At 45.2% G+C, this 27796-nt stretch overlaps 1 protein-coding gene and 1 non-coding gene across 3 annotated transcripts in view; one reads left to right on the top strand and one right to left on the bottom strand.

The window, feature by feature from the left end:
• Positions 1 to 27796, bottom strand: part of ALKBH8 (alkB homolog 8, tRNA methyltransferase) — a 1077261-nt gene that overhangs the window by 271887 nt on the left and 777578 nt on the right. The gene's annotated exons all lie outside the window — the stretch shown is intronic.
• On the top strand, positions 19901 to 20062 carry LOC138528922 (U1 spliceosomal RNA). Its single transcript, XR_011284321.1, has one exon. It is a non-coding gene; the product is annotated as a U1 spliceosomal RNA (small nuclear RNA).

The raw sequence follows: 27796 nt of genomic DNA, 5'->3' as shown, positions 1-27796 counted from the left end.
GAGGGTGGCAGGGGGTGGAGGGGGGAACAAATGCAGGGAATAATGGCCTATAGTTTGATTTGTTGAGGGCGATTGCCCAAATCTTGTAATTTGTGTACCTATGCTGTTTTAAAAAAATCAATAAAAATTGAATTTTAAAAAAAAACAAGACTAAAATACGATCCTGGTCCCAAGACCAAGGTCTCAAGTCTACAACAGTTTCTGGTCAGGTTTGTATCGTCCTAAGTGGTCCACACAAGGCACTTCTGTCTGGCCTGTGGCAAAAATGGCCCTCCTGAGGGTTATAGTTTGACATTCTGTTTATTTCTTCCCCATCTGTCCTGGTGGGAATTTCAGGCTGCAGCCACTGTTGCACTGTTGCACCCCCAGACAACGGCAGCAAGCAAAAAAGCAGAAGGAGTTTGATGCTTTCTACCCTTTCAGTCAGAGTACTTAGCCCCCTGGAAGGCTCCCTCTACTTTCCCTCCATCTCAGATCTGGCTTTCAATATTGGGAATGATCTGGGACAGGATTCCCACCAAGTCCTGGGCAAGGGTCCTTGCCTGCCAACATAGTGAGTGTCTGTCTCATCCTCTCAACTGGTTTACAATTCTTACCCTTCCTCTCTCTACACCACTCCTCTGACATGTTACTCACTGCTCCCCACTTTCATATTCATTCCCTAGTCCAACGGCATCCTTTCCCATGCTCGCTCTCTTTCCTCCTCCCCCTTGATCTCTCAATTTTCCAACTCCAACCTGTCGCTTGCACTCTCCTTCCGCACTCTCCTTCCTCTTCCTTGCTCGCTCCCTCTTCCAACTCCATTCTCATCATTGCACTCTGTCCTTTCTCCGGTCATGCCACTTACCGGCTTCATCGTCGAGGGACCTCGGGTCCGCAGGGTCCCGACCTGGCGCCTCTATCCTCAATGGTGCCTCTCCCGCAATCGTCTGGTGCGGTATCCAGGCTCTGTGGGCGCCGCCATTGTTTCAGCACTGCGCACGGCCGTGTTCATCGTGGCGCATGTGCCCATTTCTATGGGCCATGCGGAAGATCCCGCATCAAGCCTCCTTTTCGTCCTGTAGCTCCTGATAAGGGACCGTTGAGACGGATGCTCGCCTCTCAATGCGGCTTGTTCCTGCCTCGTCCTTGCCTTGCTGAAGCTTGCTCCATTTCTAGCCATCCTTCCGTCCCTTGCCTAGTTCCTGTTCTCCTTGTCTTCCTCTTCTCCAGTGGCTGCTCTCCTTCTGCCCAGCCAGGAACTCTCCCTCCCCTGCCTTCTTGGTTGGACATCCTATCCCTGCTATTCCAGCCCTTTTCATTTTGTTTGCCTGTCAATCTTGGTTTTCTTCTTCCCTTGCGTGCTGCACTTGTCGGCCAGCCCTGCCTTCTCTCTTCGGAGCTTCCCTGTTGGGCTGGAATCACCATTGTCATCCAGTGCTTACCGGATCTCCCGAGTGGTCCTACTTACCAGCGCCTGCAATCATCTTTTACGAACAAGAAATTACCAGGACACCAGTGTGGCCTTCCCTGTCAGTGCTTGCACTGTTCCAATGTCACGGAAAATCAGGAGAGATATCCTGTGGTGTTGGGAGTTGACCCAGCACCAACCCGTTTCGGATTAAGAGGTGGGTGTTGGATTTGTCCCCTGTTCGGCATATTCTTCCTGGCAAAACCTTTTGGCAGTCTGGCTTCATCGTCACAACAAGAGCTCTGACAAACATGTACGCAGTGCCAGCGCGACGCTCAGCATAACATCTCCCTCCTTACTCTCCCTGCAACAACGCTCTTCTTTTATAGTCCCTCATTTTATTTATTTTAATGTTTGTACTGCGCCCACATGCCCAACGCACAAGCCTCAGGGCGCACACATAACCAGACGAGACGTACAAACAAGCAAAGAGAGAAACCAGAGAAGCAGAGAGCAGAGGTAACTCTATCAGAACTGAGATTGAAGAGATGGGTTTTAATGGCTTTTTTAAAAGAGGCATAGTTGTCAGTAAGGCAAAGGCATATGGGAGCGGGAAGAGAGTTCCCGAGAAGTGGAGCTTGGACTTAGAAGCTTGTGCTGCCAAAACTAGCCTATTTGAATCTATTTTACCCCTTTTTGTATTAGGTCCCTTGGATAAATTGGGGCATTAATGGCTTAATGAAGTGTACCTGGAGCCAGGCAGTAATGGGAGTGTATAATTGGTTTCTTGGAACATACCCCTTCTGCTGCAATGTACACTTTAAACAGTTCACTACTTACCCGCTTCTCCACAGACCGAAGTGATAAAGCAGTGGGCCGCCATCTTGGGAGTAAGGTGTCCCTGTTGACTGCAGGTTTCCTTGTCTCTCTGATGCCTCTAACGTTAGCTTGCTGTTCACAAGCAGCTCTCCCACCTCTTCATGCATAGTTTACACACCAGTATGTTTGCAAGTTCTTAAACAGTAGCACCCACGGACAGCACCCTCTGGTGCCTGCTCCCTGTCATGACTCCTGTCGATACTTGAGGTTTGGGCTCGCAGACCATTTTTGCCTCTCATGGATATTGGCACCTGGCCTTTGATGGATTAACAATTGGGTGATTGGGCCAAAAATACACAGGTGGCCGATGGGGTAAGAGGGAGGATGCCATAGGGAATCTCTCTAGTCTACCCCAGGGTCAACATTATGAAATGAGTGGCATTCCTGGATCTCCAGAGTCACTAATGCAGTGGTTCGAAATTCCTGTCTGTAAGGTCCTCAAACAAGCCAGGTTTTATGGTATTAAAAGGAAAAGTCATGAGGCAAATTGCCACACAATTCTTTGAAGTTATTAAGTCAAAAATATTCTGAAGATCCAATATGTGTGAAGTCAAGAAGAACACATTAGTTAACTCTCCAATGTTCTTTATGATGGATGTTCCTCCCATGGATTCCACATCTATGATATCTATTTCCCAGCACAACTGCTCTTCTTAAGGTTTTCCCGAAACCGGGGGACACAGCGCGGTTCCATGTCAGCTCTGCTTGATGCCTTGATGCGCCCCAGATCTGATATGACATCATGGCAAGTATATATTGAGGCACACACCCTTTTCTCCTAGCACACTGATGGTGAGGGACCGCAGAACTAAGGGTGTACAAGCTTGCTGCCAAGAGAGGCAGGTTGGGTGGCAGATGAGAACTCCAGGGTGGAAACATTGTCAGAAAGAACATTACAGAGAGGTAAGTAATTAGTTCTTCTAATGGATTCCTTCCTCGCACAGATCCCTCATCTCTGATAGACTCCCATTGCAGAACGCATATCTAGAGGAGTGACAGGAGCAAAGACACCACCTATACCAGAAAACTCTGAAGGACTGCTCTCCCAATCGAGCGTCCTACCTTGACTGGGAATCCAAGCAATAATGCTTTGCAAACGTGTGCAGTGAGTCCCATTTAGATGCCTAGCAAATTTACCAGACAGGTACTTCTCTTTGCAGGACAGTGGGGGAAGCCAGTCCTCTTGTTGATTGAGTGCTGAGCCCTTTAGCATTCTGAGATGCAGAGGATGAACCACTTGACAGGGTCTGTTTGATCATAGAGGAAAAGAGCCCTCCTGTCGCGCTTCTCAAAATTAGGTAATGACACTAATAGTAGATTTCAAAGAGATATTTAATTTGAAGTTATCAGATTCAAGTATAGATCAGACAAACAAGCCTTAATACGGTGGCGAAAGCAAAAGGTAAATCACAAACAGAAGAGTTCTTATAGGAGTATTATGTCCATACACTAGTATGTGATGCTGATATTGTATCGAAATCCAGTTGGTTTCAAAAATAAAGTGCCCTTAGTTGCGTTCACTAAGTGTTAAGATAGTGATCCTGGTTTCAAGAAAAAAACAAAACATTTTTGTCTATTGGAGATGATTGCCTAAATTGCTGGCGCTAAATCTTCAAAGTAGAGTGCACATTGGCTGAAAATTTAAATGTACTTAGTTGCCATGACTAGGTTCACTGGTGCTTTGATGAGATGCAGTTAGTTTCCAAATTATAATATCCTTAGTTGTGTGCACTAATATAAGATGGAGCAAAAGCAAGGTGCTTTGATGAGATCCAGTTAGTTTCCAGGTTGTAGTATCCTTGGTTGTATATACTGATGTGAAACAGAACAAAGGCCAAATAGTTCCTCTATTTGTGTGCACTAGGTGTTGAAATAATACTCTTAGTTTCAAAAAGAAAATTTGTAGATATAGTTGAGGCTTGAAACGTCCTGAAAAATAAATTGCACATTAGCTGAAACTTTAGGTGTACTTGGTTGTCGTCACTAAGTTCACTGATAGGTCCAACTTGACGATGTAGAACAGGGCAAAGCAAGATGGTTCCTCTAACGATGCAGAACAGAGCAAAGCAAGATGGTTCCTCAACACGTGTTTCCCCACCGCTAATAAGCGGCGGTTCTTCAGGAGGATTGTGGTATAGAGCAATGATTTTTTAGAATCTGAGAGGAAGAAGGAGAGTAGAGGTCAGATGGAAGGAAGCATGGTGTCCTATGTTAAGTGACACGTTGTATCTGAATATGATGTCAAGAAGTAATGGTGTTGATATAAAGGTTACCATACAAGGTGAAAATGATGGGAAAGTAAAGATCAAGCTGCAAGTATAAACGAAAAGTATTGAATAAAGGATAACTGAAGGTGCATAATGTAAATGTAGTGCGAATTACATGGACTAAAATAGAAAAAAAAGGGGTAAAAGAGACTATATGTAACAGGTTGACTGGAATAATGTTACATAGATTAAAATGAGACTATTCCAGCTTCTTGCTTGGAAAAGAGTTGCTTACCCATAAATGGATGGAGGTCCTGCCCGTTCGGATGCTGCTGCCGTACTGACAAAGTGCGGTATTAGCGAATATATACTATTTTCGCGGGCCGACGCGAGCGTGATGACGTCACGCGCACGCACGTTATTGCGCGATGACTTCATCACGCCCCCGCGACTGCGCGCTAATGCGGGTCGGCTTGGATATCAAGTGTTTGTGTCTATGTATACACGTTGAGAAGAATGTGAAGGTACTGAGCTTGAGAAAGGAAAAAATAAATGAAATGAGTGAAAAACGTGAGGATATTAGTGTATAGTATTTGGTGTATCCACCATAGAGTGGTAGACGCACCAAATACTTAAGCTATAAATAAATAGCATGGTAACGACTAAAGCAAGCGAATGCTGATAGGCAAAATGGTGTTTTGAATAGTCACACTATGAGTGCTAAGCCAGGTAATGGCTAAAACACGATGTTATGAGGAAAGATAGATAATGGTCGCAATGGATAGGATTATAAATGTGCTGATAGAAAAGCACACATAAGTGTTGACCTGGTGGTGGCTGTACTAGCTATATTAAGCCTGGTGCTTGCCGAACTTACTGGGTGATGTGCGATAGCACTTGAATTGATATTAGTGCTGTATAGTTCGAAAAAACAAAATGGAAAACGAAAAACAGTGGTTGCAATAAAATGGGATATTAAGAAAGAAAAAAGCACACATCGGTATTAAGCACACATAGATGTTAAAACCTAGTGGTGCCTTACCTATCTAGGTGTTGTCCGATGTCACTTGTGATGATATGGGTGTTGTGAGGTCAGAAGGAAGATAAAAGGAAGCAGTGGTTATATTAAGTGGAATCATAGGGCAGTCACAGGGATGGAAGAGAGGGAGGGCCATTGCAAGAAAATATAGCATAAGGTATGTGGAGATCCAAGGAGTAAAGTGAAGAAGATGGTTGGGAGCAAGAGTCTGGAGCAAGGTGGCTCTGAGGAGATGGGAAAATTAAAGACGGGAAGGGTAAAAAGATGTTCAAATGAATCAGAGTATACTAGAGTATTGGTTTACAGAAAGTGACATAATTCCTGGTCGCTGTTTAGACCTGTGTTGCAAGTGTCCATTAGGCAGATCCAGCGAGCTTTTTGTGTCTGAGTTTTAGTTCCATGTTACCTCCACGAGGGGCAGGTTTTAATTTGACAATTCCAAAACATTTCAATTGGTTGATCTGTGTCGGAAGATGTGTTTGCTGAAAATGGGTGGCTAATGGAGATCTTGAGTCCTGATTGATGATTGCCCAAATATGTTCGCTGATTCTGATTTTAAGTTTTCTGATGGTGCTCCCAATGTAGAACTTGTTACACGGGCACTGAATGGCATATATTGTGAATTTACTGTTACAGTTGATGAGTTGTTGAATGGTGTAGATGGTGCCATTTGGTTTGGTAATGGTAGTTCTGGCATTGTCCGAGTACTTACACATTGAGCATTGTCCACATTTGTAATTGCCTTTAATTGGTTTTTGTAGCCACATGGTTGGTGGATTGAGATTCCTGGTGGCGACATCAGTTTCAAAATGAGATGAACTTAGTTCATCCTTGAGGGTTTTAGCTTTCTTGAATGTAATTTTTGGTTTGGCATCCAAAAGTGTCGTAAGATCAGGATCTGATTTGAGAATATTCCAATATTTGGTGAGTGTTTTCCGGATACATAGATTGTTGGCACTATAGTTTGTAATGAAGCCGATTTTCCTGTCAATGTTGGTGATGATTGGGTTAGTTTTAGTTTTGACTTGTAACAGTGATTGCCTGGTCCTTGATAAGGATTTCTGGTAGCTTCTCTTGACAAGTTTGGTAGGGTAGCCTCTTGTGATGAATTTTTCTATTGTGGTTTTAGCTTTTTTGGTAAAGTCATCCTCTTTTGTACAATTCCTTTTTACCCTTAAAATTTCACCAAAGGGGATATTGCGAATGATGTGTTTGGGATGGCTGCTGGTTGCATGAAGAATGCTATTGACAGCTGTGGGTTTGGTGTAGAGCGTTGTACAGATGGTATCATTTTCAATGTAGAAGGTAATGTCCAGAAAGTTGATGGCTGTTTGACTGTATTCTGTGGTTAATTTAAGATTCTAGGTATTGTGGTTGAGGTAGTTGAAAAAGTCCTGAAAGGCTGGTATCGTTCTGTTCCAAATTAAGAAGATGTCATCAATGTATCTGGCCCAAAAGATAATATTGTTTAGGTGAGTGAATGATGGATGTTGCCATGCAAATTCTATTTCAAAGTGTCCCATTTACAGATTAGCGTACAATGGGGCATATTTTGCGCCCATGGCAGTTCCTTGTATCTGTCGGTAGAGGGTTTTGTTGAAAGTGAAAATGTTGTTTTGTAGCGTAAATTGAAGCATTTCTAAAATCATGTTATTGTGATCGTTGAAAGAGATGGAACAGGTTTTCAGGAAGTACTCAGTGGTTTTAAGTCCTTTATCATGCAGAATACTCGTATAAAGTGATGTGACGTCCATGGTTATCAGCCAATATTCTTTGCTCCAGGGTACGTTGTCTGTAAATTGAATGATATGGGTTGTATCTCTGATGTAGGATGCAAGTGAATTTGCCAGCGGTTGAAGTTGGTGATCTATATATTCTGAAATATGTTCTGTGATAGATCCGATGCCATTGATAATTGGCCTGCTTGATGGTAGTCTTGAGAATTGTTTGTGGACTTTCGGTAGAAAGTAGATCGTTGGTGTTATTGGATGTGTTGTTGTCATGTACTTATATTCTTCTTCTGATAGTAGTTCTCGGTCTTTCCAAAGACTGCTCATGGTTTTCCAAGTTTCCCCCATTTTGGCAAACAGATTTTCTTGAATTATTTCATAGCAATTGCGGTCTTTGAGATGTGTGAGGGCCATTTTTATGTAGTCATCTGTTTTCAGTAACACTATGTTTCCCCCTTTATCCGATGATTTAACAGTAATTTCTTGATTGTTTTTGAGGTCTTTGAGTGCTTGAATTTGTGAAGTTGAAAGGTTGTTACGTTGTGTTGATTTTCTATGGCAATTGCCGTTGTTGTTGATATAGATATCTCTGAGCTCATTCTGGACTACTTTACAGAAGGTGTCAATAACGTTTTCCGGAAGCAAGATCGGTACAAATTTTGATTTATCTTTGAGTTTTGTCTGTATTGCTAAGCCTGATGCAATGTTTTGTTCCTCGATGAATTGGTCTATTGTGAACTGATCATCTTCTTCCGTAATGTTGATTAGATCTACTGTATGTTCGACATGTTTAACAGACAAATCTGATGGTTCAGCAGTATATTATTTCACTTTCTGTAAACCAATACTCTAGTATACTCTGATTCATTTGAACATCTTTTTACCCTTCCCGTCTTTAATTTTCCCATCTCCTCAGAACCACCTTGCTCCAGACTCTTGCTCCCAACCATCCTCTTCACTTTACTCCTTGGATCTCCACATACCTTATGCTATATTTCCTTGCAATGGCCCTCCCTCTCGTCCATCCCTGTGACTGCCCTATGATTCCACTTAATATAACCACTGCTTCCTTTTATCTTCCTTCTGACCTCACAAAACCCATATCATCACAAGTGACATCGGACATCACCTAGATAGGTAAGGCACCACTAGGTTTTAACATCTATGTGTGCTTAATACCGATGTGTGCTTTTTTCTTTCTTAATATCCCATTTTATTGAAACCACTGTTTTTCGTTTTCCATTTTGGTTTTTCGAACTATACAGCACTAATATCAATTCAAGTGCTATCGCACATCACCCAGTAAGTTCGGCAAGCACCAGGATTAATATAGCTAGTACAGCCACCACCAGGTCAACACTTATGTGTGCTTTTCTATCAGCACATTTATAATCCTATCCATTGCGACTATTATCTATCTTTCCTCATAACATCGTATTTTAGCCATTACCTGGCTCAGCACTCATAGTGTGACTATTTAAAACACCATTTTGCCTATCAGCATTCGCTTGCTTTAGTCATTACCATGCTATTTATTTATAGCTTAAGTATTTGGTGTGTCTACCACTCTATGGTGGATACACCAAATACTATACACTAGTATCCTCACGTTTTTCACTCATTTCATTTATTTTTTCCTTTCTCAAGCTCCGTACCTTCACATTCTTCTCAATCTGTATACATAGACACAAACACTTGATATCCAAGCCGACCCGCATTAGCGCGCGGTCGCGGGGGCGTGATGACGTCATCGCGCAATAACGTGCGTGCGCGTGACATCATCACGCTCGCGTCGGCCCGCGAAAATAGTATATATTCGCTAATACCGCACTTTGTCAGTACGGCAGCAGCATCCGAACAGGCAGGACCTCCATCCATTTATGGGTAAGCAACTCCTTTCCAAGCAAGAAGCTGGAATAGTCTCATTTTAATCTATGTAACATTATTCCAGTCAACCTGTTACATATAGTCTCTTTTACCCCTTTTTTTCTATTTTAGTCCATGTAATTCACACTACCTTTACATTATGCACCTTCAGTTATCCTTTATTTAATACTTTTTCGTTTATACTTGCAGCTTGATCTTTACTTTCCCATCATTTTCACTTTGTATGGAAATATTTTATAAATATTAGACCTGAGCCCATATATACAACAGCATCGTACATTGAGATTCGACACACAGTCATATTGTGTATTAGGACAAGCTTTCTAAAAACACCCATTTCTCCACAGAAAAGAACCTGAGCTACAGACCAAACTACGCACTCTTATATAGAGTGGTAACCTTTATATCAACACCATTGACCCTACACATAAGTGAGTATAAATTCTATTTTTACTTCTTGACATCATATTCAGATACAACGTGTCACTTAACATAGGACACCATGCTGCCTTCCATCTGACCTCTACTCTCCTTCTTACTCTTAGATTCTAAAAAATCATTAATCTATATCACAATCCTCCTGAAGAACCGCCGCTTATTAGCAGTGGGGAAACACGTGTTGAGGAACCATCTTCCTTTGCTCTGTTCTACATCGTTAGAGGAACGATCTTGCTTTGCCCTGTTCTACATCGTCAAGTTGTACAGTGAACTTAGTGACGACAACTAAGTACACCTAAAGTTTCAGCTAATGTGCAATTTATTTTTCAGGACGTTTCAAGCCTCAACTATATCTACAAATTTTCTTTTTGAAACTAAGAGTATTATTTCAACACCTAGTGCACACAAATAGAGGAACTATTTGGCTTTTGTTCTGTTTCACATCAGTATATACAACCAAGGATACTACAACCTGGAAACTAACTGGATCTCATCAAAGCACCTTGCTTTTGCTCCATCTTATATTAGTGCACACAACTAAGGATACTATAATTTGGAAACTAACTGATCTCATCAAAGCACCAGTGAACTTAGTGATGGCAACTAAGTACATTTAAAGTTTCAGCCAATGTGCAATCTACTTTGAAGATTTAGCGCCAGCAATTTAGGCAATCATCTCCAATAGATAAAAATGTTTTTTTTTTTCTTGAAACCAGGATCACTATCTTAATACTTAGTGAACGCAACTAAGGGCACTTTATTTTTTAAACCAACTAGATTTCGATACAATATCAGCATCACATACTAGTGTATGGACATAATACTCCTATAAGAACTCTTCTGTTTGTGATTTACCTTTTGCTTTCGCCACCATATTAAGGCTTGTTTGTCTTATCTATACTTGAATCTGATAACTTCAAATTAAATATCTCTTTGAAATCTACTATTAGAGTCATCACCTAATTTTGAGAAGTGCGGCAGGAGGGCTCTTTTCCTCTCAAGTTTTCTGAGCCCAGGTCAGCCTCTGTGGCATCCCTCAGTTGCAGCATCTCAAACTCTTTTTCAGGTGTCAACCTGATCAATAATATCCACGTATAGCGCCATCACTGTTTCTAAGGCTGACCTTTTCCTCTTTTATTATCTGTTTGATCATAGCCCTGCCAGCATAGGAACCAGCATAACCCATGCACAGTTGGTCATATTGCCTACCATCCCTCATTCATAAGACGCAGTAGTCAGCACCTGAGAGTCTGCACATAGTCCAGCTGATGGAACCGCTCATCCGCCTTAGAAGGATGAGGAGGAGGAAAAAAAGGCAGGAAGATGGAATTTTGAGAGAGATGGACATCTGAAAGCACCTACGGAAAAAAAGATGGCTGCACGCCACCTTCTGTTTTGAGAACACCAAATAGGGAGTGTTAGGCAGAATCCAGTGCAGTTCCCTTAGGGAGCACTACACCAGATTAGGACTACAGGTGAGAGCAATAAATCCCCTTTGGTATCAGTCTGTACCCCAAAGATTTAGTTGGTAGCTGTGGCTGAGCAGTCAGATTTATCTCAAGAGGGAGATGAGCAGTATTCAGGGTTTACACAATAGGTATCACAGTACTTTGGAACAAGGAAACACTGACCAAAGCTTTGTATCAAAAAGAGAATATTTATTCTATACACATCTAGTTCAACACATAAATCACAGTTGATAAAGTAAGTCAAGTTTAGTCAAGGAAAAGTATATACAACTCCCTATTCAATTGTAGACAAGTTTGCGGTAGAGTGAAAACTGAGCAAAACGGCACAGTGAAAGCCAACTACAAATGGCACTCTAACAATTTACTGAAAGGGAGGGAAAGCACAAGTTAAACCGAAATATCTTCAGACACCCCCTAGCAACACTTCCTTGAAGTTTTGTGAATAAGTAATGCACAGTGACACTTTAGCAGAAAGATACGTGAATGAAAACTGAGCAAAATGGCACTCCACAAGTTAAAACAGTAGGAAGGAAGAGGGGTTTAGAAGATTTAGGTGCATCAACACATTTCTCATTGAAAACCAATCTATTGAGAGCAGATCTAACAAATCAACCAGAGTCAATAGGCCTGAGCCAGAGTCAGTGATACAGGACCAAAAGCTTAGGAGCAAAAATGTTCTCGTAGCTGCAGTCAAGTCTTTAGTAGAAAAATATTGAAGAGGTGGATGCAAGGCGAAAGACAATGTTAAGAGAGAGGGCGGCCAACCCAACAAGTAGATAAAGGATTTAAAACACCTTTAGGGCTACCACGGGAGAAGGGAGGCCTGGCGGAACAATGTACCTTAAACGTGAAGAAGTGGCTCCTGCGGTGGCGGTTGTTCCTGGTAGTTCCTGCAGTTCGAGGGGTCCAGCAGAGGAAGAGAGGCTCTCATCGTGGAGGAAGGTTCGAGTCACTGCACTACCCAGGGATGAAAACCAGCCGCGGTGCTGCCAAACAAAGTTTAAAAGGTACGCTCCTTTTAATCGCAGTCCGGGTCGATAGCTGCCTGGCTATCCGGTCTCCAAGTGCGGGGCACTGTCGATTCGACCAAGGCAGGTCCGGAGAAGCGATGGGTGAACTGGTTGTTCCCACCAGCTCAAGGGAAGAAGGCTCTTTTGATGAAGATCTCCTCTCGTCGTGTGGAAGAAAAGTGGCGAGACGATCCGGCAGGGCTTTACCGGTGGTGTAGATGCTGAAGATGTCTGTGGCTTCTCTCCCCTGCGGTCCCGTAGTTCCAGTGGCGACGTCTTGCTCTTCCAGTCCTCAGGACCCTTCTTTTATGCAGAAAGAGACCCATTCATACAGCATAGCTGTCACTCACACAGTGGAGTGGTCTTCTTGGCGGGAGACCCTCCAGCCTATCAGGTTAGAGTGCGACCTGAGTTGCTGTGGCAACTCTGTCCAGGGGTTCTACTCCCCCTCCCAAACAACAGACCCACCCCAGACTCAGAGGCACCGAAAGGAGGGCTTCTTGGCAGAAGCCCGCCAAAAGAGCGAACAAAGGATCCCCGACCTGGGTTAGGAGTATGGAGTAAGACTCGAAAAAGAAGTTATATTAAAGTTTTGGCAAATAAAACCTACCGGAGTAAAGTTAATAATAAAATAAACCGGCGGTATGTTAGAGGCCGTCAGTAAAAGTATTAGCCTCGAACAATGGGAAAATCCCATAGGAAAATATTTGCGGTTGAATATTTTTGGTAGTAACCACTGCCACCAGCCAGAAACTTTAGAGAGCGGGACTTTAAGGTACCCCTTCGAAAATGAACCTAAGGGAAAAACTATTAACCCTTTCCAGTACCTCCATAGTAAGATGGGCTGTACTGGTTAAGTTCGTAAGATTTGACTAGTAAAGTCAATGGAGACTTTACATGCTCTGGGAGACAGTAGTCAGTCCCAGGGTATGGAGTCTATGTTTGGGGGTCGCTACGACACCCCTGTGTCACTGCACGGAGGGTCCTGTGTAACACATGTGCATAAAGATGGTTTGTATGGGTGAGAGAAAATCCCATAGGCATTAAACACGAAAAATAGCCCAGAACACACATAGCAAAAATGCCTAAGAGTGGGAAAAAGAGTCTCACTCTTAGCAGGTAAAAATAAACAAACCCTTCAAATCCAGCAAAGCTGCTGGGGGACTCTATAGGTAAAGGAAATTAGCCATAAAATGAGAATTCTCCCTAACACTTGCCCCCCAGACTAAGGGACAGGAGGATCTAATCCACTCCTGGATGAGTCTCACACCTCTAGTCAGTCATAAACATCCTAGAGAGACCATCAGCATTTTGGTGGTGACATCCTGACCTGTGCTCAATGGTAAAATCAAACCCTTGGAGGCAGATTGACCATTTTAGCAGTTTTGGGTTTTCCCCTTTCATTTGCATGAACCATCTCAAGGGTTGGTGGTCTGTTTGAATGATGAAAGTAGATCCATATAAGTATGGTCTAAACTTCTTCAAAGCCCACACAATGGCAAACATTCTCTCTCAATAGTTGCCCACCTTGTCTCAGGTTCCTTCAGTTTCCTACTGATGAAGAAAATGGGGTGCTCCCTACCTTTCTCATCCAGTTGACTGAGTATTGCACCTATACCTATATTGGAAGCATCTGTCTGTACAATGAAGGGTTGGTGGTAGTCAGGAGCTCTGAGAACTGGAGCTTGACAAAGGGCTTTCTTTAAGCTTTGAAAGGCCTGATTGCACTCCTCATTCCATTTGACCTTTCTAGGGAACTTAGGAGAAGAGATTACATTCAGTGGAGAAGCTATGGATCCATAGTTCTCAATGAAATTCCTGTAGTACCCAGTGAGGCCTAGGAAGGCTCTCACTTGGGTTTGAGTAGAAGGGGTTGTCCAATTTTGCACAGCTTCAATTTTGCTGAGCAAAGGCCTTATTTCACCACCTCATACCTCATGCCCAAGGTAGACCACTTTACTCTGACCAATTTGACATTTGCTTGCCTTTATGGTCAGATGGGCCTGTTGCAAAGCCTGCAAAACAAATCCTAGGTGGTCAACATGTTCTTTCCAAGTAGGGCTGAACACTGCAATGTCATCCAAGTATGCCATGCAGAAGTCCTCCATCCCATTCAGAACCTGATTAACCATCCTTTGGAATGTAGCAGGTGCATTCTTTAGTCCAAAAGCCATCACCTTAAATTGGTATAAGCCAACTGGAGTGGAGAATGCAGTTTTCTCCTTGGCATGGTCAGTCCGGGCTATTTGCCAATAGCCTGACGTGAGATCAAATGTGCTGAGGAACTTGGCTGAACCAAGTCTATCCACCAGCTCATCTCTCCGGGGCAAAGGATGGGCATCAGTCTTAGTGACTGCATTTAGAGCTCTATAGTCCACACAGAATCTCAATTCGTTGGATCCTGCCTTTGGTACTAACACAACTGGGCTAGACCATGGACTAGTAGAGGGCTCTATTACCCTGAGATCAAGCATCTTGTTGACCTCTCCTTTGATGTGGGTTCTTACATTTTCTGACAGGTAAACAGTCACCAGTTTTAATATCACGCTGGCCCCAAGGGGTCAAGCCTGGTGCTAGAGAAACCAGGGAGGCAAATTGATTCAACAAAACTTTGCACTCTTCCTGTTGCTCAGGTGTCAGATTAGAAGAGGGATTGACTCCTTCTATTTTCTCATCTAAAGGTTTGCCTCTGAGGAGGTCAGGTAGAGGTTCACGCTCCTCCTCCTCTTGAGCTGAAGCTAGAAGCAAAGTTCCCAGTTCTGGTCTCGCGACATAAGCTTTTAGACGGTTGATGTGAAAGACTCTAGGAGCCTCCTTAGGATTGCCTAAATCCACCAGGTAGTTCACCTCTCCAAGTTTTCCCACAACTTAAAAGGGTCCCATCCATTTGTCCTGCAAGGCCCTCTGCCTTGTTGGTACCATAACAAGAACTAGCTGGTCTTGATCAAACCCAACAATGTTGGCCTTCTGGTCATGCCAATGCTTGACCAGAGCCTGACCTGCTTTCAAGTTATCACTTGCCTCAGCCATCATGTGCGACATTCTCCTCTGGAGTCCTATCACATAGTCAGTGACTCTGACTGGCTTGGGGGAAGGATCACTCTCCAACCCCTCCTTGATCAGGGCCAATGGACCTCTGACCGGAGGGCCATGGAGAAGTTCAAAGGGACTGTAACCCACTCCATCCTGAGGGACTTCTCTATTTGCAAAGAGAAGGCATGGCAGTAAAATATCCCACTTTTTCTTAAGAGGGTCCTCTAAAGCTCCTATCATGCTCTTCATGGTTCTGTTAAACCTTTCTACCAATCCGTTTGTCTGAGGGTGATATGCTGTTGAGAACTTGTAGGTAACTCCGCAATTTTTCCACATGGCTTTCATGTAGTGGGACATAAAATGTGACCCCCTGTCGGATATTACCTTCTTAGGAAACCCAACCCTGGTAAAAATACCAAGGAGGGCCTTAGCTACAGCCGGAACTGTAACAGTCCTCATAGGAACTGCTTCAGGGAACCTAGTAGCATGGTCTACTACAACAAGTATAAACCTGTTGCCTGAAGAAGTTGGAGGATCAAGGGGACCAACAATGTCGATTCCTACCCTCTCAAATGGTACTCCCACCACAGGGAGAGGCACTAGAGGTGCCACGTTCTTGGAGCCACTTAAACCAGAGGTTTGGCAAGTGTGGCAACTATTGCAATACTTATATACCTCAGCCCCTATTTTAGGCCAATAAAAGTAGAGAAAGAGCCTTTCCTTGGTCTTCTTGGAGCTCAAGTGACCAGCCAAAGGTATCTCATGGGCTAGTTGCAAGAATTGGAGTCTGTTTGCTTGGGGTACTACAAGTCTCTTGTAGTCCCCAGGGAGTGACTCGGTTGGTTCACTATAGAAGAGGCTATCTTCCCAGTGTAACCTATACTTCCCAGGCTCTTGCCATTCAAGCTGAGAAGTTGCCTGGTGGCGAAGACCTTCCAGAGTTGGACATTCTCTTTGTCCCTTACTGAAGTCTGCCCTTTGGGGTCCACCTTCTGCCAGTAACGACTGCAGCTCAGGATGGTCCACAGGGTCAAGATCTCCAATGAGTTCCTGGCCTCCTACTAGATCTGAGTCTTCAGGCTCTAGTTCAACCACACAGGGTTGTACCTCACTCTCAGCCTGAGCTGGAGGAGGAATCACAGGTGTGATTTTTGCTAACCTAGGAGATTTCCTGGTTGGCAGTACTGGAGTGTTTTCTGCTGTCTTTTTCCTGGAAGTCTTGGGTTTCCCCTTTGCTTCTGGTTGCTTGGAAATGGCAGTTAATATCTCCAGTGGTGTAGGAGTGATTTATTTTTCTATCATCCCCTCAGGAGAGCCCCTCAGGGTCCTCTCCCTTGCAGGTCTGGTAAGCTCCTGTAATCTCTTACTAGGAGGTCTGGGAGTACTTGACACTACTCCCAGGTCTTTCAGATCATTGCCCAACAGCACCCTTCCTGGTATTTCTGATTGTACACTTACAGGTATCCTGACAGTCACTTCATTGCACTGGATGAGAGCTGGTAATTGGGGAAGCATCTGCACAGGCCCTCTAGCTAACTTGGTGAGGCGTTTGTGTGCCTTAGCAACATCCTCCACCTTGAAAAAAGATTTGTCCACCACAGTTATGCTGGCCCCAGTGTCTCTAATGGCAGGAGTCTCCTGACCATTGACTATGACACTGTCTTTATAATACTCTTTAGTATTAGGAGGGATAGAATTATACACATCTAAATTCTGTTGTTGCCACAACCCTAGAGATACTAAAGATACCCTAGCTGAGACTCCAATGGGATCATCAGCCAGTAGTTGAAAGTTTCCACTGGCCATCTGTACTTCCTCCTCTGGAGCGAAGGCTAAGGAGACAGTGTGGACCCCTGAAGGTTTACCCTTACATCTGGGATCCCCTTTCAAATGATCAGTTGGGCTTACCCTTAGAATTTTGTTTGTGGCCCTCTTTGGAATTGGAATTATTTGAATTCTGTTTGTTGTCTTTCTTTGGCTGCTTTCCCTCATCCTTTTCTGAGTTACCCCTGAATCCTTGTGAGTAGCCCTGTTGGCAACCCACAAGTCAGCAGCCTTAGCTAGTTTCTTAGAATCTAATTCCTTTGAATCAGCCAAGTGCTGTCTGAACTCAGGAGAGCAAGCATCATAGATAGACTCCATCATAACAGGAGTTCCCATTCCTTCATAAGTGTTAACTCTATAACCCTTAATCCATCCCTCCAAGTTCTTGAAACATTCATTCACCCAAGTAGCCCAATGGGTACTATCATGCTTTTTGAGGGTACTAACCCTCTTAAGGGATTGAGAAGGAGTCTTCCCAAATCTAGCTATCAGAGCTAGCTTTACACATTCATAGTCCTCCTCCCCCAACTCCATTACCACATCGGATGCAACAGGGGGGAGCCTAGAGAATAACCAGGGGATCAACTGATTCCCTGTGATATCCTGGAGCCCATGATTATATTCAAACATAGCAAGCCAATCTAATACATCCAACTTAGGTTCATACATACCCACAATCTCTTTAGGCATCCGGGGTCTTTTTGGACTGGAAGATCTAGAGCAGGGTTGTCCAACATACGGCCCACGGGCCACAATGCGGCCCTCCAAGCCATTTTATGTGGCCCGCGAGGCCATATGTTGAACAACTCTTGAGTAAAAAAAAAATAATAATTAAAAAAAAACATGTGCCTGTGCGTAAAACTGTAACTTCCTCTGGTGACCCCATGGGGTCAACAGAGGTAGTTACAGTCCTCAGCCACAACGTGTTAATTTGTTTATTTATGCAATGTTCGTCTGATACCCGACAAACATTGCATAAATAAATAAATTCGTCAACCCCGCTGGCACATCAAAACGCTGGGCGCTTCTGCCAGTTGCGACCAGGGAAGCTGAAAAAGGAGCACCAGCGTACTGGCGCCTGCAGAAAAGGGAAATGGAATCTCATAAGGTCAGAGGGGGTGAGGAAACCACGGCAGCCTGGAGGGCCCGCGCAGATGACTGACTTTACCCAACCCCTCCGACATCTCTGCGTACCACTGCTGAAACGCTCCAGAGCCTTCCTAAAATCAACGTGGGCTTCATTTGGAAGCAGGAACACACGGGGCCACAACATATGGGGAGATAAGTGGCCGCAGGCAGAAACTGCAAAGAATTTATGCCGCCAGGAGCATTGTATGTTGGAACAGCAGAGGGAAAGCAGGCGTGACCCTTCGACACGGCAGGTCGTAAATTATACGACAACCACATTTTAAAGCGCATAGCCATCTGAAAAGAAGAAAGGGGAATACCGTGTGTACATAGCAAGCTGAAACCTCACTGGAACACCAGTTGCACGGCGGGCATACCCCATAGAGTTCTCTGGCGCCTGAGCCAGCACAAAGGGTGACTGAAAGACCCTACCCTTTTGGACATACTACGGTTGAGCAGCAAACTACACTTAACTATGGAAGATGGGGGAAAAATGTATAGAAATAAACACACACATGTGGAACAAAAGCATTTTCTGTATCAGCTCAGGCACAAATGGAAGCAGGACGACACAGAGCTGAAAACATTGGGCGCAGGTTGGTGCACAGTTCATAACAGAGATCTGAATAAGAATAACAATGTGACCAACACATTTTTTGAACAAAACGCGGAGGAAGAATGCTGCCCCGACTCAAAGCACAAGCGGCGGGGAAAAGGAACACCAAGGGCTAGCGCACAATATGTTACCCTAGTAGTGCCCCAATAACACACTGCAATCTGCAAATGGGCCTCAGTGGACCACCTGCCAATGTTTCTGTAAGTTGCTTATGAAGGTTACACATATTTTATTCAGATCCACATGGGGGGTGGGGTGGGAGCTTGACATATCGCAGATGGGAGCCACAGTCCCTTTGCCAATTCAGTCCTACACCTTGCTGTGATGTATATGATGGGTTATTTATAACGTGCTTAATACCCATGCAGCAGTGATCCCAATCATAAAAGTGAAACAGGCAAGCCCAACAGGTATAACTTATTTTCACTCTTTTGGTAGCGCAGTCTGAGGGCAGCCTATACCCTTCAGGAGAGGTGTGAGCTGATACAGTTGCAACACAAAAAACAATAGTACTATGTTCCCAAAATACCTTAGTTCTTGTCTTTCGGATCTCAGCAGAGCCAGACGTTTCAGCATCAGACCAGGAGCATAGGTGCCTTTGCGCTGGGCTGGGGTCAAGTCGGAGAGCAGCAGCCATGGGCCCCAATGAATGGGCCCCAATGATGCAGTTCTGTTTGGCAGTGTTGCTGATTTGCAGGTAGAAAATGCTGGGAACAGTAGGCCGTGCCAAGTGGATGGCACTGGAAGACTCAGTGACCTCTGGGCCCGGACAAGGGAATACTTGCTTTTGGCGCTGTGCAGGCTCGGCTGACACAACACGGCATATGGTTACAGCAAAGATGTCAAAGCTTCAGCTCTGAGATTCAGGGGTGGTGGAGCGTCGAGGTCCAGGATGATTATGATGGTGTCAATGGGCCCAGCGCTGAGCAGCTCCGCTCAGGAGGGCCATGGGCCCGTGTGGGGCCGACAGGCCAGTGGGCAGACTGCAACAGGCCTGCTCGAGCCATCCTGCTATTTATACAAATCTCGGGCTGAGCAGGGCCTGATGGGAGAAAGGAACTGTGCTACAATCTGCTCTTCTGCTGGGCTCTGCCTGCCGGAGCTTCCCCCTGCACACGGGACAGGCAGCTCTGCAGACGCTCAGAGCTTCCGGGGGTGGGGCGCTGGGGCTGGGTCAGGGCCTGCCTTCTCACCCTCGCTTAGCGGGGCTTCCAGAACTGGCCCAACCCCTGCCCTCTTGCATGCAACTCATACTTAGCTGGCAGGGGAGAATCTGATCTCAAGGGCAGATCTCCCAGGGTGAGGCTTACCCATTGCACATCGGATTTGCTGACCCCTGCTATGTCCCCAAATGCGGGATACATGACTGCATTATTTCTGGTAGTGGGGGACTGCGTTCGCGCTCTCCCCCCGATTTATTGGTGAAAGAAAGAAAAGGTAAAGTGTGCACTAGGCCTGCTAGGTTGCATACTTTAAGATTGTGCTCACATTGCGTTTCTTCAATTAGGTTCACCTTTGGGTGATCGTTTTTCCACATTTTATCTGTTGAATTGAATTATGCTTCTTTCATCACCACAGAAGTAATGTGTATTACAGAGATAAGCTGCCATATGTATTGGGCACACTGCACATGCTCAGGCAGCATCAATCATGCTTTGTACAGGACAATGCTGGCCTAAATTGGGAACAGCCAGCATAGACAAGTTGCTACAGAGGCATATTTTGAGTACAACCAGCATGACAATGTGTTACATCAGTGACATTGCTGTCTTACACTGTGGACACATTGATCATTAAAATGTGTTGTGTTGTAAAATGTTCTTTTCTGCTATTGGTGACATGGAATTTTCATGTTCCCCGTTAGAACTGATTGTAAACTTATGGCTTTTTGGTCACCTTTTCTGCTGTAAAATGCACCATTTCAACCCCATATTCTCGGTCGCCCCCACCATTTCAGAAAAATATTAACACATAGACACTGAAAGAAATCACAAGCAACTAACCTTTGATCACTGCCCATGACACCAAAAGCTATCTTTGGGACTGCATGGCTATCACTGCCTGTGATGCTATTGTGTCAAAGGCCACACAATATCGCTTTTTAATATACTGCTTTGGGTGAGGTTGTTGACTTTTGGCTCGCCGGCCCACTGGGTGACAAAAAGTTAATACTTCGGCCCCACATTCAAAAAGGTTGGACAAGCCTGATCTAGAGGATTCGGGGTGAGAAGCATTTACCAAAGACAATTTCTTCATCTCAAGCTCATGGTTGAGCTCCATTTCTTTGAGGCTTAGTTCTTGATGTCTCTGTTCAGTTTGGGCACTAATTCGTTTCAAGTTCAAGTCTCATTTTTTATACAGATATAAATTCAGGACTTAATGTGGGACCTGGTAAGGGTCCAGTAGCTACAGGTTGAGGCCCTTGAGCAAGCAGGCAGAGGGCCAGAGGGGGTGACATTGTTATCCTCCTCTTCCTCATCTGACAAAACAATAACATTTTCAACATTATCCTCATTACTGTTTGCCACATTTGCTGGAGTAGTAGGGCCTACAGCACCACTATCCAGACTTTGTTTCTCTAACAGTCTATCAATCATTTCTGTTTTCTTGCCTTTGACAGGAAGACCTTTCTGTCTGCACAAATCTTTAAGATAATCAGCAGTTTTTGCAAGGAGGGTCTCCTGACTATAACTTTCCATCTTTGACTTTGTTAAAATAATTTTTTTGATCGTTAACCTTGTGGTTTATCGAACCATGGTACTAGTAGCACACTAAAATGTAAATCCAATACCTTTATCCTGTTAGGCAGAATCCAATGCAGTTCCCTTAGGGAGCATTACACCAGATTAGGACTACAGGTGAGAGCAATAAATCCCCTTTGGTATCAGTCTGTACCACAAAGATTAGTTTGTAGCTGTGGCTGAGCAGTCACACCTATCTCAAGAGGGAGATGAGCAGTATTCAGGGTTTACACAATAGGTATCACAGTACTATGGAACAAGGAAACACTGACCAAAGCTTTGTATCAAAAAAAGAATATTTATTCTATACACATCTAGTTCAACACATAAATCACAGTTGATAAAGTAAGTCAAGTTTAGTCAAGGAAAGGTATATACAACTCCCTATTCAATTGCAGACATGTTTGCAGTAGAGTGAAAACTGAGCAAAACGGCACAGTGAAAGCCAACTACAAATGACACTCTAACAATTTACCGAAAGGGAGGGAAAGCACAAGTTAAACCAAAATATCTCCAGACACCCCCTAGCAACACTTCCCTGAAGTTTTGTGAACAAGTAATGCTCAGTGACACTTTAGCAGAAAGATAAGTGAATGAAAACTGAGCAAAATGGCACTCCACAAGTTAAAACAGTAGGAAGGAAGAGAGGTTTAGAAGATTTAGGTGCATCAACACATTTCTCATTGAAAACCAATCTAGTGAGAGCAGATCTAACAAATAAGCCAGAGTCAATAGGCCTGAGCCAGAGTCAGTGGTACAGGACCAAGAGCTTAGGAGCAAAAATGTTCTCATAGCTGCAGGCAAGTCTTTAGTAGAAAAATATTGAAGAGGTGGATGCGAGGCGAAAGACAATGTTAAGAGAGAGGGTGGCCAACCCAACAAGTAGATAAAGGATTTAAAACACCTTTAGGGCTACCACGGGAAAAGGGAGGCCTGGCGGAAAAGGTACCCTAAACGTGAAGAAGTGGCTCCTGCGGTGGCGGTTGTTCCTGGTAGTTCCTGCAGTTCGAGGGGTCCAGCAGAGGAAGAGAGGCTGTCGTCGCGGAGGAAGGTTTGAGTCACTGCACTACCCAGGGATGAAAACCAGTCACGGTGCTGCCAAACGAAGTTTAAAAGGTACGCTCCTTTTAATCGCAGTCCGGGTCGGTAGCTGCCTGGCTATCCAGTCTCCAAGTGCGGGGCACTGTCGATTCGACCAAGGCAGGTCCGGAGAAGCGATGGGTGAACTGGTTGTTCCCACCAGCTCATGGGAAGAAGTCTCTTTCGATGAATATCTCCTCTCGTCGTGTGGAAGAAAAGTGGTGAGACGATCCGGCAGGGCTTCACCGGTGGTGCAGATGCTGAAGATGTCTGTGGCTTCTCTCCCCTTTGGTTCCCTAGTTCCAGTGGCAACGTCTTGCTCTTCCAGTCCTTAGGACCCTGCTTTTATGCAGAAAGAGACCCATTCATACAGCCTAGCTGTCACTCACACAGTGGAGTGGTCTTCTTGGCAGTAGACCCTCCAGCCTATCAGGTTAGAGTGCGACCTGAGTTGCTGTGGCAACTCTGTCCAGGGGTTCTACTCCCCCTCTCAAACAACAGACCTACCCCAGACTCAGAGGCACCAAAAGGAGGGCTTCTTGGCAGAAGCCCGCCAAAAGAGCGAACAATGGATCTCCGACCTGGGTTAGGAGTATGGAGTAAGACTCGAGAAAGAAGTTATATTAAACTTCTGGCAAATAAAACCTACCGGAGTAAAGTTAATAATAAAATAAACCGGCGTTATGTTAGAGGCTGTCAGTAAAAGTATTAGCCTCGAACAATGGGAAAATCCCATAGGAAAATATTTGCGGTTGAATATTTTTGGTAGCAACCACTGCCACCAGCCAGAAACTTTAGAGAGCGGGACTTAAAGGTACCCCCTCGAAAATGAACCTAAGGGAAAAACTATTAACCCTTTCCAGTACCTCCATAGTAAAATGGGTTGTACTGGTTAAGTTCGTAAGATTTGACTAGTAAAGTCAATGGAGACTTTACATGCTCTGGGAGACAGTAGTCAGTCCCAGGGTATGGAGTCTATATTTGGGGATCGCTACGACACCCCTGTGTCACTGCACGGAGGGTGATGTGTAACACATGTGCATAAAGATGGTTCCTATGGGTGAGAGAAAATCCCATAGGCATCAAACACGAAAAATAGCCTAGAACACACATAGCAAAAATGCCTAAGAGTGGGAAAAAGAGTCTCACTCTTAGCAGGTAACAAGAAACAAACCCTTCAAATCCAGCAAAGCTGCTGTGGGACTCTATAGGTAAGGGAAATTAGCCATAAAATGAGAATTCTCCCTAACAGGGAGGTTTAACAGAAAAAGCCTGGAGCTCACGTACTCATCTAGCGAAAGTGATGGCATCCACAAAAATCACTTTTAGGGTGAGCAATTTTAAAGAACAAAAACATGTCCATAAAAAAAGTCAAAACTACATTTAAATCCCATGCCGGAACAACAAACTGGTGTGGGGGAAATGGATTGCATAATCCCAGTGAAAACTTCATAACAGTGGGAATCGTGAAGCACAAGCCCTGCGCAATGGTGACTGATCAAGAAAGAGCCTGGTACCCACTGAGACTCTGAGGGGAGCCAAGCAACCAGTCGGTACAGCAGACAGGTAAGTCAGCAGGGGATGGAGAGAGAGAAAGCAGAGGAGAAGAGGACAGTTTTGAGCTGCTTCTAGAACGTCAGGTGTTCCGGCTCAAGTTTGAGAGGGGCAGGGAAGCCATTGCAGAGGGAGGCACCTGCAGAGGAGAGAGATCTACCCCCCACTCTTTGCCTAGAAAAGCGTCTTACCCTTAAAGAGTTGGAGGTAGCTGAGCGAAGGGCTCGAGGAGGAAGGTATTTGGAAGAGAGCATTGGATGTAGTGCGGACCCCAGCCCCACAAAGCCTTGTGGACAATGCAAAGGGTCTTGAACTTGATCCTTGCAGCCACCGAGAGACAGTGGAGAGATTTTAGGGCTGGAGAGATATTGTCCCTGGGCTTCAGGCCAAGGATAAGTCTCGCAGTCCTGTTCTGGAATAGTTACAGAGGGCGGAGGGTAGAGGTAGGCAGACTGAGAAAGAGGCTGTTGCGGTAGTCAAGCCTACGGAGAATCAGGGCTCTGGAGTGGAGACAGTGAGCTTCTGGGGGAAAGTGAGAAAGGGAAGAGTCCCTTTGAGGGGGTGCAGCTGGTAGTGGGACTTCTTGGCGATGTCCGAGATGTGAGCAGAGAAAGCGGGTGGAGTCGAAGATGATACCAAGGTTTTTTGACGTGCAGGAAGGCTAAGGAAGAGGGCCCAAGGCGGGCGGCCAGACAGAGAGGGAGGGAAAGAAAGGCAGGGGTCCCAATGAGAAGGATCTCCGTCTTACCTGAATTACGGCAGAGATCGTTGGAGGCGCACTAATCCTGAACCGTGGATAGACAGTCAGGAATGAGCGAGATAGGAGAGGAGGCTGAGTGTCATCCACATAACACTGAAAGTTAGAGGAGAAGGTAGAGATCAGGTGGGACAAAGTGGCCAATTAGAGGTTGAAAAACCAAGGTGAGAGGATAGAGCCCTGGGGAACGCCACAGGTAGAGAGAAAAGGCAGAGAGAAAGGAACTAAGTTGGACCTGGGATAGGTGGTCCAACAGGGAGGAGGTCAGCCACTCGAGGGCTTGATCCGTGATGCCCAGGATCTCACAGAGTCGATTGATCAGGATGGCGTGGTTGACCGTGTCGAAAGCAGAGGAAAGATCAAGGAGGATGAGGACAGAAGGAATGCTGAAATCAAGGTTAGAGAGATCTTCACGGGTGTTCAGGAGAGCAGTTTCCATACCTCTGGCAGCTGTGAAGCCAGACTAATGGTCATGGAGACAACCAACAGATTCAGTCTGGAGAGTAAACTGGGAGATGGCCAGCTTTTCCAAGAGTTTGCCCAGGAAAGGGGTGATGGAGATTGGGCGATAGTTATCGGCAGGCGGCTTCTTGGGGGAGGGGGTGCACAAAGGAGTAAGGGGTGAGGGGCAAGTTCCAGTGGCGAACGAGTGATTTCAGAAATCGGCCAATACTGGAGTGAGGGTGTCAATATGGTTCATAGATCTGACTTTTCTAGAAACCTTGTCAGCTGATGGTAGAGAAAGGAGTAGGAGAGGGAGAGATGCCCAAAGGGGGGCTGAGAGAAGAAGAGAAGATAGAGGACAGGATGTTCTGAGTTTTAGCAGAGAAGTGAGATGTTAGAGCCGTCCAGAGGGTCAGGGAGGGAAAAGGAGAGGTAGAGACTGCAACAGGATTGGCCGGTTCCTTGCAGATTTTAAAGAATTTGGGCATATTGTTAGAGACCGTAGAGACAGACGCTTGAATGTGTGCTCTCTTCTTGGACAGGACAGAGAGTCTGTATTGCCCTTGGAGAAGGCGGCAGGCCAGTTTGTCAGAGGATGCGCCCGAAGCCCTCCACTTCCTCTCAGCCACCCGGCACTTGCCTTTCAGGACGGTAAGGTCGGAATCATACCAAGAGTTGCACTAGGAGGTAGGCTTCAGACTGATTCTCATGACAGGGACAAGGATGTCCAGGGCGTTGCAAATAGAAAGATGCAGATTAGAAAGGGCTGTGTCAGGGTGCGAATCCGCTGCAGGAGTAGGAGGAGCAGAGAAAGTAGAGGCAAAGGCATCCACTGACACACACGTCATGGGGCGAATGGCCAAGAAGGTAGGTGGCAGTGCTGGGGATTGGGGGGGGGGGGGCTTTGCCTGAGGGATAGAGAGTTTCAGATGAGAGAAGAATAGAAAGTGGTCAGTCCAAGAAAGATGAGTGGTGAGAGGGTTAGAGAGGGGGGTGTCTGAGGAGGGATTTGAAGCATCCAGGTGGATTTTGAGATCTCTGAGGAGGAGAAGTTGAGAAGTAGATAAGAGGAGAGGTCGGCTCATTCAGAGTGTCAGAGGGCGACCTGGCCAAGTGGCCAGTAGATGGTGGCCACAGTTAGAGAGAGGCCAGGAGAGATAGAGAGCCTGCAGACCAGACCTTCAAAGGATGAATTAAACAAATAAAGTAGATCAAAGCAGTGAAATGGTTAATAAGAGTAAATCTTACGGAATCAGTAACGAGATTTAAACTCCTGAAATAGACAGAATGCATGACGAGTGAACAAAGTGAATGGCGTGGATGAAATAGTTAGAATAGATGAGGCAGGTGAAGCAGATGCGCTGAGTGGAAGAATGCATGAATGGAAGAACAGATAACTATATAGTTCGAATGAATGTGGAAATCGAATGAAAATGTAGATCGGATGAGTCTATAGAATGGATAAACATATTTAGCCGATTAGTGTGTAGAGCGGACGAGTGTGTAGCGCGGATGAGTGTGTAAACACAGTGAAGCGAGTAGAACGCAGGAATACGTAAGCCTGATGAATGTGCAAAACAGATGAGTGTGTAGAACAAATGAGTATGTGGAGCGGATGAGTGTGTAGAGCGCACGAGTGTGGATAGCGGATGAATACGGAAGCACGGAGAGTGTGTAGATAGCCGGAGCAGATGAATGTATAGAACGGTTGGGTCTATAGAGCACATGAGTGTATAGAGCGAAATGAGTGTATAGGGAGGATGTGTGTATAGGGCGGATGAGTGTATAGGAAGGATGAGTGTATAGGACGGATGGGTGGTTGTAGCGGATGGGTGGTTGGAGCGGATGGGTGTGTGGAGCGGATGGGTGTATGGAGCGGATGGGTGTATGGAGCGTATGGGTATATGCAGCGCATGGGTGTATAGAGCACATGGGTGTATGGAGCGAATGGATGTATGGACCAGATGAGTATATGGAGAAGATGAGTGTGCAGAGCAGATGAAGGTATAGAACAGATGAGTGTATGAGATGAATATACAGAACAAGATATTGCTGCTGGATGCATGAAAAACACGAGTACTTAAAGCGGATGAGGGCGGAGAGGGGATGAGTGCATGGAGCGGACGAGTGCGTGAAGCTGATGAGTGCGCAGAGGGGATGAGTGCGCAGAGGGGATGAGTGCGCAGAGGGGATGAGTGCGCAGAGGGGATGAGTGCGCAGAGGGGATGAGTGCGCAGAGGGGATGAGTGCGCAGAGGGGATGAGTGCGCAGAAGGGGTGGGTGCATAGAGAGGGGGAGTGCATAGCACGGATGAGTGCGTAAATCTCAGAGAAGCAAGTAGAATGCAGGAATACAGGAATGCGCAAACCAGACGAATATGCAGAACGGATGAGCGTAAACCGGATGAGTGTGTAGAACAGATGAATATGTGGAGCGGACGAGTATGTAGAGCCCATGAGTGTGGATAGTGGATGAATGCGGAAGTGCGGAGAGTGTGTAGATTGCCGCAACAGATGAATGTACAAACATGGCAAATGTATAGAGCACATGAGTGTATAGAGCAAATGAGC

The sequence above is a fragment of the Ambystoma mexicanum genome, chromosome 7q (genome assembly GCF_040938575.1).
Source record: "Ambystoma mexicanum isolate Mex_15411 chromosome 7q, UKY_AmexF1_1, whole genome shotgun sequence".
Classification (NCBI taxonomy): domain Eukaryota; kingdom Metazoa; phylum Chordata; class Amphibia; order Caudata; family Ambystomatidae; genus Ambystoma; species Ambystoma mexicanum.
This window is presented reverse-complemented; position numbering and strand designations above follow the sequence as displayed.